Genomic DNA, 14,211 nt, shown 5'->3' with positions numbered 1-14,211 from the left:
CAAACCTCTCCTGCCTCACCCGCTGCTCCCTTCAGCAGTGTGTTTCAGTCAGTCTGCCTGCTCTATTCCCCACTCTGTCTCTGGTGAATCCTCTCACCTTCAACACCTCTGGTCTGTACACTTTGTATGCATAAAATAAATAAATCTTTAAAAAAGAAATTAGAAAAGGTAGATTGGGGAATATTTTGTAAAATCTGGATGGCCATATTAAGTGGCATTCATATTTGTCTCCAATGGACATTATAAGAAAATCTCACTCTATCATGAGACTTATGACATGCATTTCAGCCAGCATTTATGAAGCACCTACCACATGTTAAGTTAGTAAAGTAAGAACTCTGGTTAAAATAAATGACTTCTGCTTTCAATACTTGTGGCAAAATCTCTGTAATGTGTATTCATCTAATTTCTGAACCTCAAAAGTAGGCTGCACAATACCTGACTCAGCCACTGTTCTCTGGTGGAGGATCCAGCCTTAGGGTCAATGGCTTGGTGTCAATTTTCATTTCAGAGTCTGTGGATCTAGGAGGAGAAAAGATTGGAATGAAAATCTGTATTGACCTCAAAGCAGTCTTTGGAAGTTGCTTTTCTAAAAAAATAAAAAAACAGGTAACAGCGTGTTTTATTCTATTTTGTCTTTTTCTCAGGAAAAGAACAAAATGAAGCAAATGCAGAAGACAGATCCTGTAAATAGCAGGGTCTCTGGTTAGGCAGTGTCTGACCCACCAGCTTCATTGTGCATGTCTATCGGCAGTGCTGAGTGTGCAGGAGTCTAGCATTCAGTCTCTGCTAGCCTTACAGCTTCCTTATCTATAAAAAAGCAGATAATAATAAAGCATGTCATAAAATTAAGTATTTGGTATACGAAAGATATCAGAACATCTTGGATCATCAGTAATAATTACGGTCATAAGAATTACTTGTTACATATTACTTGTAAGATGTAAGGAATGGAGTTGGAAGGAAATTTGCTTTTTGGGGAATACAGATTGCCCCCTTTATCAGAGACAAGCCACCCAAAACACATTGTAATTACCTCTCTAATCACTTATGCACAATGATTATGTTTATTTCTCAAACCACACGGAGGCATAAGTTATTAGCCCATGCTAAAAATGAAAACATTGAGACTTGGGAAGTGAAAGAGATGAAAGATATTCACCTGCTCATCTAACAAAATCTTCTTCCTTGTTTATTGCCCCTTCTACGTTGTGTGAGGCTATGCTAGGAATACCATTAACAAACTGACAATAAGCTGGAGTGGAACTTAGGACCTGGCGGGGGAGATACATGCTGATATGATGTTAAGATAAGAACAAGTGGGATTCACATGGACTGAGAAGGAAGGCTGGAGGAGAGGAGGATCCGGGTTAATAAGATAGAATATTCAAAAGCCATGGAATAAGAACGAATATTCTTGGGCAAGATAAAGGGTCAAGTAGGTGAAGTTGAACACATGAGGGGCAGAATGCTATGTAAGGATGAAAGAAAGGGTGTGGTCAGGTCATAAGAGTCTTACTAAGCAATTTGCATTCTGAATCAAAATTGCTTGTGAATCTTTCCTACCTTTTGCGAGTATCGAATATAAGATCTTATTCTTTTATATTTCCAAAACTCACTTATAAATTAATAAATATTAATAGTATTATCTAAAGTATTATTTGTTTCATCAGTATTATTATCAGCACTCCATATTGAAAACCTCCTTTTTGTACTTGGTAAACTGTAGGAGTTATTTTCCCATTTATTGATAATATTCAAAATCAAAAGCCAAGATTATGCAACAAAAAAGTGGCAAAGCAAGGATTGAGGTTAATACCAAAGATTGCAATCCTTCTGCTACAACACTTCCCTGTGACAGTGGTTCACACACTTTAGCTAGAGGATTTGTTACCTAGAGGATTTGTTAAAACACAGATTCCTGAGGCTACCCCCAGAGTTTCTTTCTAGGTACATCCGGGCTGGGACCCAATAATTTACATTGTAAACAGATGAACAGGTGACATTGATGGTTCTGGTATAGAAACTGCACTGCACTTTAGAACTACTGACCTGTTATCCATGTATATGTTTTGTTATCCTTTATTTGAAAGTGGATAAAGATTTCCTATTAAACAGAACAGCATTTGGCTTTCGCTCACAGAAAATTAGATTTATAGTATTCAAGTAAACAAGAATGTGTGTATGTAATATACATATATATTTGAAGATAAATGGGTGCAAGAATGGTCAAGGCCAGGATTTTCATAAATCTCTTAGCTTTTTCCACATGTCCACATTTCCATTGCTGCTGCAGCTCCCAGCATCAAATCTGCGTTCATGTCAGGATTAAGCAAGGATGGTACAGTGTTGTCATAGCTGAATCTATATAATTTTATAGAAAAGTAAACATTTTCTCAGTTATATCCACCAAAGACTTAGGCTTGCATTGCCCCAAAATGAGTGACATGGTCACTATAACTAAAAGGGAATAACTGCAAGTAAATCTGAGAAAGTGATAGCAAGGGAGCAAATGGTTAGAAATAGCTCTAGTCAGTCCATTACAATGTCATCCATAATTTTGGTAACAATAAAAGAATATCCCTTTTCTAATAATGCATAATGTTAGGTATGTGTCAATAAGGAAAGTCATCTGAAACAATAGACACGTGGACAAGACTCCAACAGGTACATATGTCACAGAAAAGAAACACAAGTGTCTGAAAAAATTAAGGAAATTAAAATTGAAACCATAATGAGACATAACAGGCAATGCCAATTAGAGAACATATTATTACCAGGAAGTACGGGAATAGAGACTTCTATATATTATTAATGAAGTACAACTTCTTAGGAAAACAACTTAATTATATATGTGATCTAGTCTAATCCTGTTCTGTACTCTAGGAAAATTCCTACAAAATATCTACCAGGAAACAAACAAAAAAATTCATGATTTCATGATAGCATTATTTTGAAACATAAAAAAAGAAAAAAGCAAATGTCCATCCATATAAATATCCATCCATATAAAATGTCCATCCATATAAAACTTGAGTACAGTCATGCAACACTTAATCAGGGGGATACATTCTGAGAAATATATTGTTGGGTGATTTCCTCACTGTGTGAATGGCATAGTTATACAAACCTAGGGAAGTAGTAAGTAGTATAAATACACAGCTGTATTGAATGGTCCTGCATATTGGGACCACTGTGATTGATGTGGTTCATCATTGACCAAACTATTGTTAAGTGATGCCTGACTGTACAGTATATTCTCACAATTGAACATTATACTGTCATGAAAATTTAAAATATAAATATGCATAATGAATCTTAAATACATAGTTGAACAAAAATAATTGTGAGAAAAAACTTACAGAAGAAAGCAACTATTATGACATTTAAAATAAACACAAAATGAAATATTGTTTAAATGGTTGAAAAACTTTAAGAAAAGAAATTGTAAACACAAAATTTAACATGCTACTATAAGAGTAAGTTAGGGAGGAGCTCATAGACAAGTTGAACCATATTGGTGATTTTTTTTTTAAGATTTATTTTTTATTTATACAATAGCTGGGGTATAGGCCAGAGGCGTGGGAGGGTGAGGGGATTCACCAGAGACAGAGCCTGGAGAAGAACAGGCAGAAGGACTGAAAGCACTGATGAGGGGAGCAGCAGGCGAGACAGGAAGGTCTGTTGCACCATGTGGGTATCTCCCTGGCTGGCTGGGAATCGAATCCACACTCCAGAGGCTGCAGACAGCTTCACAGTGCTGTGCTCAACCCGCTGTGCCACCGGGGAGGACCCATATTGACGATATTTAACTCTATAAGCTGGGTGTGGCAACATGGTTATTATCATAATTTGCACTTTATTTTTTAATATTTTATTTTATATAATTCTTACATCATTTTTTATCTTTGTACAATATATGCATTTTCATTTTGGTTATATTCTCCATACAATTGCACCCCCCCTTTATTTTGACTCTAGTTCTTCCTCTCCCTCCCTCTCCCTAATTCCCCCCCTCCCAATAGTGTGTCTCTGGTTTATAGTTGCTTGTTGATTTTGATTATTACTTTATATTGATTAGTCTTTTTCCTGGTCTCTTATTTAGGTTTTCTAAATTCATGCTATGAGTGAGACCATCCGGTATTTTTATTTTTCTTTCTGACTTATTTCACTAAGCATGATCCCTTCTAGCTCCATCCATGTTGTTGCAAACTGCATGTGTTTATCTTTTTTGATTTCTGAGTAATATTCCATTGTGTATATGTAACACATCTTCTTGATCCAGTCATCTATTTTTGGGCATTTGGGTTGTTTCCAAAGCTTAGCTATTGTAAATAGTGCTGCTATAAACATAGGGGTGCAGGTGCCCTTTGGAATTACTGTTTCTGTGTCATTTGGATAAATACCTAGGAGTAGAATTGCTGGATCATATGGAATAATTTGCACTTTATATATACCTAATATTATATATTAAAATTTTAAGCAAGTGATCAAACAGCACGAATAATATTGATTAAGTTTGTGAATATATTTAGATGCAGCAATAGATTAAGATATATACAAGCATATAAAACACTGCATGATGTTTAATGCTATTTCATATACTTCTCTTTATGCATTTTCCAAATTCTATAGTAGATGTGATTACAAGTAGAAAAATATTCTAAAAAATTAGAAAGTGTTATTTTCTAATTCATTGCTGCTAAGCATTGGCAATTCTCATTCAGTTTTCCTGACTTCTATAAATTGCACTTTGGCAAATATCCCTGAAAGTTAACAATGTTCTTTTAAGCTTTTAGCAGTTTATAAAACATGTTCAGTTGCTTTAATTTTTACTCCCTCCCCAATTTACCCCATTCATTAGAGAAATGAAGTTTTTTTTAATCATTTTTGAATGATGATAATAGGATGGATAGAAGTGAGAGTAAATAATGTTTTGTCTACTTCAAAACGAATGTACAGTCTCTACACCTTTGAGTACTTCCACATTCTTCTCATAAGTTTACATCATGCACACTATCCAGGGAGAAGGAAACAAATTAGAAAACTGGAAAATGCATTCATTGACTATTGCTGGAAATTTCCTACATAGTGTTCACTGCTGTGGGTAATGAAACCCTTTCTGTCTGCATTGAAACTGTGCTGCCCCCACTCTTTGCCTCAGATGCATGGGCTTCAGAGCCAAAACCAAAGTTCTAAGCTCAGTGATTTCCACATTTCCTAAGAGCAAAGCCTTCTTTCTAGTGTCAAAATGTTTGTGCCCTGCCACTCTACATAACTTAATTATTTCTTGATTGTTTTTTTAAAAAAAATTGGAATGAAGATATTCAAGAATGCTTTAAGATTCTTACAATTTATCAATTATAAACATATCTCCATATTTGAGAAAACAATTCAGTTGTGAGCCAGAGGTATGAATTTCTTAGGTAGCCAACACCGTTGGTACCTTTGTGAATTAGTAGGTCCCTTAGAAGGATATCCTGAGAAGGGAAATGGGAGAAACAAGTTGGCATCTACTCTTCTAGCAGTCAGGCCACTCACTTTGAGACCCGGATGTGATGTGACAACAGCTCTGTGGATAGCACTGGGACTGGAGATTGAAACTCAGACTTTTTAAATTTCAAATTCAGTTTATACCCAAGGTATCACAACACCCATATAAACATTTCTGGAACCTCCTTTTCTGCTTCTCAGGGACATTGGGTGATTTATAAAAATAATACTGCATGTCACTTATATGAGGTATCTAAAATAGTCAAACCCCTAGAAGTAAAGAATACAATAGTGGTTGCCAGGGGCTGGGGGTTGGGGAATGGAAAGTAGTTCATTGGTGGAAAGTTCCAGTTATCTAGATGATTATATTCTAGAAGTCTGCTATGCAATAGGAAACCTTTAGTTAACAACCCAATATTTGTAATTCCAAATGTGTTGAGTTCAACAGGGTAGATTTCATGTTAAGTGCTCTTACCAAAATTAATTAAGTGACTAAGCAATTCATTAATTGAGAGACATAAGCATAAAAAAAATCTTTGGGAAGTATTGGATATGTCCTTTGTTGTAATGATGAAATCACAGGTGTTTGCATATTTTCAAGTTCCCCAAATTTTACACATTCATTATACACAATTTTTTTTTTTAAAGTTTATGTATACAAGAACTGGGATGCAGGCCAGAGGTGTAGGGGGTGAGAGGATTCACCAGAGACAGAGTTGGGAACAGAACAGGCAGACTGACTGAAATACACTGCTGAGGGTAGCAGCAGTCGAGGTCTGCTGCGCCATGTGGGTCACCTCCCTGTCCAGGGATTGAACTCGTGTTGCAGAGGCTGCGGACAGCTTCATAACATTGCATCTTACCCCTCGCACCACCAGGGAGGCCCCTATCCACAGTTCTTTATAGACCAATTTTACCTCAATAAAGTTGTTAAAAAAATAAAATTTTGCAAGTAAATATGAACAGTCTCCAGTTGACTGTGGGAAGCAAAATGGAAGTTTTGAGAAAGAGTGCTGCCTCTGTTCCTCCTTCAACAAGCACAAATTATACACAAAAGACCCGTGAAACTGCCCGCAAGACTAAAGCTACCACTGAGGCCCGAAAGCCTACCACAAGTCTATGGCACCTCCTGGTAGGGACCCACAAGAAAGGAGCAGAAGGGCCCAGCACATCTGGGACAGAAAGAGCAAAATCAAGATAAAAGCTGCCATTGTGGACCTCCCTGCAAGTCTCTCACCCACGTCTGTTTCAACCAGTCCAAGGCCAAGAAGCAAGCACAGTCTCTAAACCTGTCTCTCTGCTCCATGTGCCTCTTTCGGGTCTCCTTCTGGCTCTCCATCCTTCCTCCTCCCTTCCTCTCCAGCTTCCTCTCTAGCTTTTTCTCTTCCCTGCTCAGCTACACCCTCCCTTTGGTGGGGCAGGGTACCTGGAACCTCCCATTTTCCTGGGGGCTACCCTGTTATATTCTCATGTTTGAGAATATCTCAGTTTTGATTTCTACTGTGGTGAACACTGAGAGAGATAAACAAAAACCCTTGGGTGTTCTCAGCAATTTTTAATGTAAAGGGATCCTGAAATCAAAATGAATCAGACGAGGAGTTGGGAGCAGGACTCCAAGGTGGCTTGGTCCTTGGTCCTTGTCTTCAACATCAAGACCAGAGTTAGGTGGAAAAGAAAGAAATTTCTTGCTGCTGGGGGGCAAGAAGCAGGGGGTTATAAACTTGATTCAAAAAATGAGGGGGTAGGAGTGGTGGTGACACTGGTGGTGACTCTTTGATTGACAGGGCTCCACAGCAGTTTCCTCGTGGCTGCTTTTGGCCATTTGCCATCAGTTGGGGCTGGGGTGTCCTTGGCCAGATGACATCTGGTTCTTGGGAGGCAAACTGTACTAATGTTGATCAACACAGGTGTATGTTCCAGGGGTGGGTCAACCTGTGGAATTCCTTGTTTTCCAGGATGTTATCAAGGCTGAGGCTCCCCCACGGCCCTGACTACATTCCCGATTTCTTCCATGGAAACCTTATGGGAAGTGTTGGGTGAGTGGACTGGAGCAGGGAGAGATAAGTAGAAGGTGGTCACTTGTCAGGACCTGGCAGCAATCTGGCAGGGAGGCAGTTATGCAACAAACACACCTCATCATCTTCTCCCTCCAATCTACTGCAGAGCCCCCATCATGCAAATGTAACTTAAGGCCAGCAGGGGGTGGGTACCAGAGTGTGGATCCTTTACAGTGAGATTTAGGAGGAAAACCTCCCAACAGTTCCCGTGTGCTTCCTGTGCTCCAAACAGCTGGGTGATGATGGAGGGGCTGAGTGCAAGTTCTGACTCTGATTTTCTAAATATGGTTCCTTGAGAAAGTTGACAAATCTCTCTCGGCTGAGTTTTCTCATCCCCAACATGGGAAAATAATACCTAACCTAGTAGGCAGGTGACAGCACTGACTGACTTAACATACATATGCTATGTTACTAGGTATTATTAACATACATTCGGTATGTTAACTCCCTGGGGCCTAGGGGTTAAGTCTCAGCTACAACGCCTGAGTTTGATCCCCGGCCCCTGAGCTGACCCACATATGGGTCAGCCCTCTCCGGTCTCACCCGCTGCTCCCCTAGTACCCTGCAGGAGTACAAGCTCCTAGGATGAGGTTCCTGTGACTACTAGGGTACCTTGGACCTTGTATGGGGCTCAATTTTAAGCCCCAAAGAGAGAGACTTGATCATCCTCATTTTTTTCTGAGGGTTGACTGCCAGGATTACTCTTCAAAGTGGTAAGATGTTTGGATGGAAAGAAAAAGAACAATCATAACAAACTGTCATATAAAAGCTAATTGTGTTTTATGGGAATTAGTCCTTTGAAACAACCAACTCATAGAAACTGAAGATTTCATTGAATCAAAAAAAAAAATAAAATAAAACTCCAGGGTTTACTGACTGGCCTGCATTCCCATAATTTCCTACCATCTTTCTGTACAGTCCCTAACATTCTGTGCTGGTAGGGGCAAGGCATTTGTTTAAGCCAGAACAGGGTGTATTGCTCCACACTGGTTTTTCTGGCCCTCTTGGAATGTTTCCATTTGCAAAGTCCCTCCACAAAGCTCCCATTTCTACAGCTCTTTGATTCTTCCATGGGATGCTCAGTGTTAACACATGTTTGAAACCCGCTGGGAGCATCAGCCCTGCTTAATAGAAATAAAGGTGTGATTAAGGAGATAATCTGGTAACTGTCAGTCACATTTTGCTAAGTTATTATCCAGTTGCAAATCTCTAAGTATTAGGGCCTTCACTTTTTTTTCAAGGAACATTCATTGCCTGTGGCCCCAAGTGAAAGAATTTTATTTTCCCATTTTAATTAGTGCTGCGCTTGTCTGTAGTCTAATACAGTCACTTCTACTTCTTCCCCTCCCCCCTAGTCACCTAGATCCCTCCTCCCTCCCTCCTACCCATTCCCCCCTCACACACACACTGTGGACATAATATAAATTTAAAATTGAAAACACTTTAGTAAAGAAGCAAAAAGCAAATTGCCCCCCCCCACCACCACCACCGCCATAAGCTCTAGGCCAAACTGCAAATTTGTGTTGATGACATGCAGTTATTCAATTAAAGATCAGATGGAACCAGGGCAGTCAATTTACCATTCAAATTGATGGATGGGAAAAGGGACCGCTGGACCATTGTCAAAATGCAAATGATTTTTAACTCCAAACACTCAGGGAAAATGAGATTGATTAGGAAGCTGGTTTTTCCTCCCATTATTCAAATGGGTAAATAGATGATAGATAAGGAGGGGTGGGGAGTGGAGTGTCTGGGTGGAGATTACTGCTGCAGAGCTGCTGTTTTCTTGTTTTTTTCTTGTTGCAGAAGATGCTTAGTAAATAGATCTTTGCTGTTCTGATAAAGCAGGTAGAACAAAGATCTGGATTCTCCTACTGTATTTTGGTTCAGTTTGTTACTGTAGATGATGAAGACAAGGCAGGAGAGGGGGGTGTCCAGGGAGGGGAGGGGAGGGATACATTCCTTCACCCAGGATGAACTTTCTAGAACTATGATTGCTTTTCAACTCAGAGATCCCTTCATCCCCGCCTCTCTTCCCTCATAGACACACACTCATCTCTGATGCAACCTGGAAGTTAATGGTCAGAATGTTACAGGGCAGCCCCGATATAAAACGGGTTGCCTGACTGTGGGTCCTCACCCGCGCGTTTAAAAGGGACTTATTAATACTCCACTGCAGGCACACACAAAAGGTTAATAAAAGGTTTATTTACAAGGGAAGGGGAGATGAGGAAATGTACAGCTCGGGGAGAAAAGAGGGAGATAAAGTCTTAAATGTGTCCTACCCAATCCGCCAACCTGGAATCCCAATGGCAGCTGAGAGCTGGTTGAGAGCCAAGAGAGTTGTGAAGCCAAGAGAGAGACCCACGGCCCACGTGTCTGATTTTATACCAACCCTGGCTGCTTAACTCCATCCTCAGGTCCCTGCAACCCTCCCTTTGGTGGTGATGGGACCATCATCTTGTCTTGATGGCTTTGGTCTGAAGTCGGGGTGGAGTCCACAAAGCCTGTATGGATTTAGATCAGGACATCCTTTCCCCTAACAAGAACACACACCTCCCAGTGAGCTTTCTGTAGGTCTCTGTGAAAACACGTATCACAGGCGTACCCAGTATCACCCCCAATACTAAACCAAGCACTGTGGTGTAGTACAAGACAAGGCTAGAGAGTTGGGGATAACTTCCACCCTGACCAGGAAATCAGGAATAAGAGCCAGATGTGGGGGATGGTCTGAGATTCTTCCTGTGGGCCACATGGACACAGCAAACTTTTATCAAAAATCGAAGTCCTCAAATGGCATGAGTTCATCTTTTTTGATTGCTGAATAGTATTCCATTGTGTATATGTGCCACATCTTCTTGATCCAGTCATCTATTTTTGGGCATTTGGGTTGTTTCCAAAGCTTAGCTATTGTAAATAGTGCTGCCGTAAACATAGACGGGGTTATGCTCAGTGAAATAAGCCAGAAGGAAAAATTAAAATATCAGACGGTCTCATTTATAGGAGGCATATAGGGGAACCAAATAAGGGATCAGGAAAAAAAATAATAATTAAAAAAATTATCAGGCAACTATAAATGAAAGGCATTCTTCAGGGGAAGGAACGGCATCAAACAGGAGAGGGAAGAGCACAAGGGACTGTGGTGATGGTACAAGGGTGACTTGGTGAGACTTTTATGGGGACTACACCTGAGAGGAGAAATCATACAGTGTACAAAAATGAACAGTGGTGCAATACACACACACACACACACACACACACACAAATATACACATATATAAATTTAAAAAGAAATCAAGGGCCTGAGTGAGGAGCAGACTGAGCACAGGGCACTTAGCATAGCTGTGCTTAATTATCTGCTCAGGGTCTGTGTTCCCTGAAAAATGTGATCCTGTCTATTCACCCCCTTATCCTCGGTGCTTAGCACAATTAAATATCTGCGGAAGAGAGGGAGGGAGGGAGAGAGAAAACGAAGGAAAAAAGGGAGGAAAGATGCATAGGTGGAGGGAAGGAGAGAGAGAGGTGGATGGTCTTCAGGCATGAGCAATCATCAGCTTCTGCTCAGCCCAGCAGCAAATAGACCATGTGTATCCACTATAAATCAGCTTCTCAGATTTTTTTTTTTTACAAATCCTACCGCAAAGGAAGTGAAAGGAATGAATCTAACATTTATCAAGTATCCACTATTTGTCAGGAAGAACAAAATCCTAGGATTTCTACTCATCCCCAGCTATTTCCACCAGCGTTTTGTTCAGCAATTTTGAGGAGGCCTCATCTTGCTGGGATATTTTGGCTCCCCCTTCACTCCTTAGCAGAAAGTGGTAAATAAATGGACTGTTTCAACTTGTTCCCTGCTGTCCCATTATGTCCCCTCCCATCTCTGATCTGAAGCTGGTATGTTTTTGTTTGTTTTTAAATAGATTAGAGCTCATACCTTCCTCCCCTTCCTTTTAAAGAAATCCTCTGCAGTTTTCTTCTCCTGACTATCCTGAGATCCCTCTTGTAGTTCTGATAAGTCTCTACACGTTCACGGGTCTGTCAGACTTGAGACTATGAATAACTGATGACTAGCAGGACCCTGGCTGGGCCATCCCTACCTGTGAGTCTTACATGTTCACAAAATTGTAAAAGGTACAATGTAACTGAACTTTGGAATTGTGCTTAAGTAGAAAAGCTTAAGGGAAGAATCTTTGCAGATGTTTTTAGCTGCGAACCATTGCGTCAGACCCTTCTCTCAGATCATACCTGGTGTGGCCGTACAATCCTGCTTGCTCAAGGTGGTACCAGTTTACACCTGTGGGCCCAGCAGAGTTCTTAGCAGAAAGCCCTGGACCCTGCCCCATTTATTGAGCAATACAATATATATGGACCTTAGCTGCACCCTCCCTTAGTAGGCTCTCATCGCCCTCTGAGTTGATGTCACCACTAATCCCATTTTCAGATGAGGTAACTCAGTCTCCTTGAGGTCAAATCACCTTCCTGAAGTCTGACAAGTTATGAGTTGGAATCCCAATTCCAATTCAGTAACGACTGATTCTAAAGCAGGCTTTCCAACTTACCCCCATAGTTCAGTATGGATTCCGGATAATAAAATGATCAAAGTTCTTGGGTACCAAGTGAAATGCTTCTTCTGTATGATCATCATCCTGTAATTACCATTCTTCAAATAAAATAAGCCTACACAGAAACACTTTTCTCTCTGTCATTGATGTGCACTTGGCAGAATTTTCATCAGGATCAGCTCTTAATTAGACTGGCAAGGGTAGAAAATTTGGCTTTCCTACCTGCCCGAACTCTTTGTTCTCTCTCCACCCTCGTAAACCTCTGCTGTTCTCTGGCCTCTGTCACAAAACCTAGGGAAATACAAGTCTGTCAGCAGAGAGATATGGATTCACATCTCAGAGCCAATATTTATAGCTGTGCAAACTCAAGTAGTCATATGACCTCTCTGTACCCACTCCCTCCTGTGTATAATGCACATAGGAAACACTCACAGTGTCAATACATAGCAGCCACTCAACACACAGATGTCCCCTCCCTGACTGCACTATCTGATGCCCCACCTGAATTTCAGAGGGCAGGGTGCTCTTCCCAGGGTGCTTGATAGTTCTCACAGATATTCCAGAATAGTAGAATTTGTGGGTGCTTGGAAAAGGGGTCCTTTAATTGGTACACTCATCAAGTTATCTGTTGTTGCCTTTAGTGCTATAGTTTGCCTGTTTGTTTTCCCCAAAACATTATCAGTCCTGAGAATGCATGATCATGTCACAGCACATACCTCAATAGACTGCCATTTGTGGTGAGTCTTGGTGACCAACCAAAGTTCATCCACTGAAGAGCAAGAGAAAGGATTATGTTATGAAGGTGCAAAGCTGAAGTCCAGTTGAGAGTGCAGTGTGGCATGACTGTCAGGTGACATATATGATAGTTCACACCTGTTAATCAGGTACTATGTCCTCAGCACCATGGTATGCACTTCATTTAGATGAACTCCATTAAGCTTCACTATGACTCACTATGAGGGATGCTCACGTTCCTCCATTTTGTGCATGGTTGAGGAAGGTCCAGAGGGATTTCACACTGAAAAAGCCACAGCAGAAGGATCTGAATATTCTGACTGCAGAGCCCTGTTTCTACCTGAGGTGTTGAAAACAAAGCTGATGCTATAAGTTGGGTTCATACTGTGGGGGTCCTGTGGACAAGAGATGGTTGACTTTCTCTAAAGAGGCTCCAATGGTAGGAGTCTCTACAAGTACAAAACCAGGGCAGGCAGAGTGTAAACAATGGTTGAGTTTAAAAGGGAATGAATTTGCCTAATTGATCCAAGTCATTTCTTTCTCACTTTGTGTTATCTGCCAGTGCTGTTCCAGTTACTTCAAAAGCTGTTGTGAAATTCTCAGTGTAATCATCAAAGAAAATCAGTTTAGAAACACATATTTGTTAATGTGTATTATTCACAAACTTTAATATACTTAAGTATATATGAATTTATGTTAGTGGCATTTGGAGATTTTTTAAGCATTTCAGAGGTACACATATACAAGTTGGCCGTAAGACATTCGTTCAGTACTTGAAGTTCTACTATGTAAAACATGTTGAGTATATTCCTTGAGGCTAATAGATGGTCTGGTAAATAATAATAGTATTCTGAGTGTTTTCTACATGCCAGACACTATTCTATATGTCTTATCTATTATTGACTCAATTATCTCCCATAAGACCTCTATCACTACCATTATTTGAGAGATAAAGAAGCAGAGGAAAATGTCCATGCAGTGCGAACTGTCAACAGAACAGATGCTATTAATCCTGATAGAAGACATTGATACTTAATGCATAATTGTTGAATGAATAGATCAAACATTGTAAGCATAAAAGAATACCATTTTTTGTCAAATTGTGCTATGTAATTTTTCATGTATTCTCTCCTTTAGAAAAAAAAAATATACGTAAAGGAGCTTAGTGTCCACTAAAGGAGGTAATATATGAACACCAATAACAAACAAGTTACCTGAAATTTGCTTTAAAGAAAAAAGCAAAGTGCTTAAAACAAATTTATAGAGGAGAGGTTCAGTCTACATGGGAGGATGGTGGGGGCTCATGAGTAAAGTGGTACTAGACTGAGCCTTGAAGGATTTGCACACAGAAAGATGGGGGACAG

General features: G+C 40.1%; 1 long non-coding RNA gene across 1 annotated transcript; it reads right to left on the bottom strand.

Annotated features, from left to right (window-relative positions):
* Window positions 1-449: 449 nt before the first annotated feature.
* Window positions 450-12,878, bottom strand: LOC129146522 (uncharacterized). The gene is made up of 3 exons (XR_008553384.1): window positions 12,829-12,878; window positions 12,335-12,403; window positions 450-522 (listed from the first exon to the last, which is right to left on the bottom strand). It is a non-coding gene; the product is annotated as an uncharacterized LOC129146522 (long non-coding RNA).
* Window positions 12,879-14,211: the final 1,333 nt, after the last annotated feature.

Source organism: Talpa occidentalis, unplaced genomic scaffold, assembly GCF_014898055.3.
Source record: "Talpa occidentalis isolate TD23 unplaced genomic scaffold, MPIMG_talOcc4v2.1 talOcc4.3, whole genome shotgun sequence".
Taxonomy (NCBI): domain Eukaryota; kingdom Metazoa; phylum Chordata; class Mammalia; order Eulipotyphla; family Talpidae; genus Talpa; species Talpa occidentalis.
Note: the sequence above shows the minus strand (reverse complement) of the source record. Positions and strands in the feature narration are given on the sequence as shown.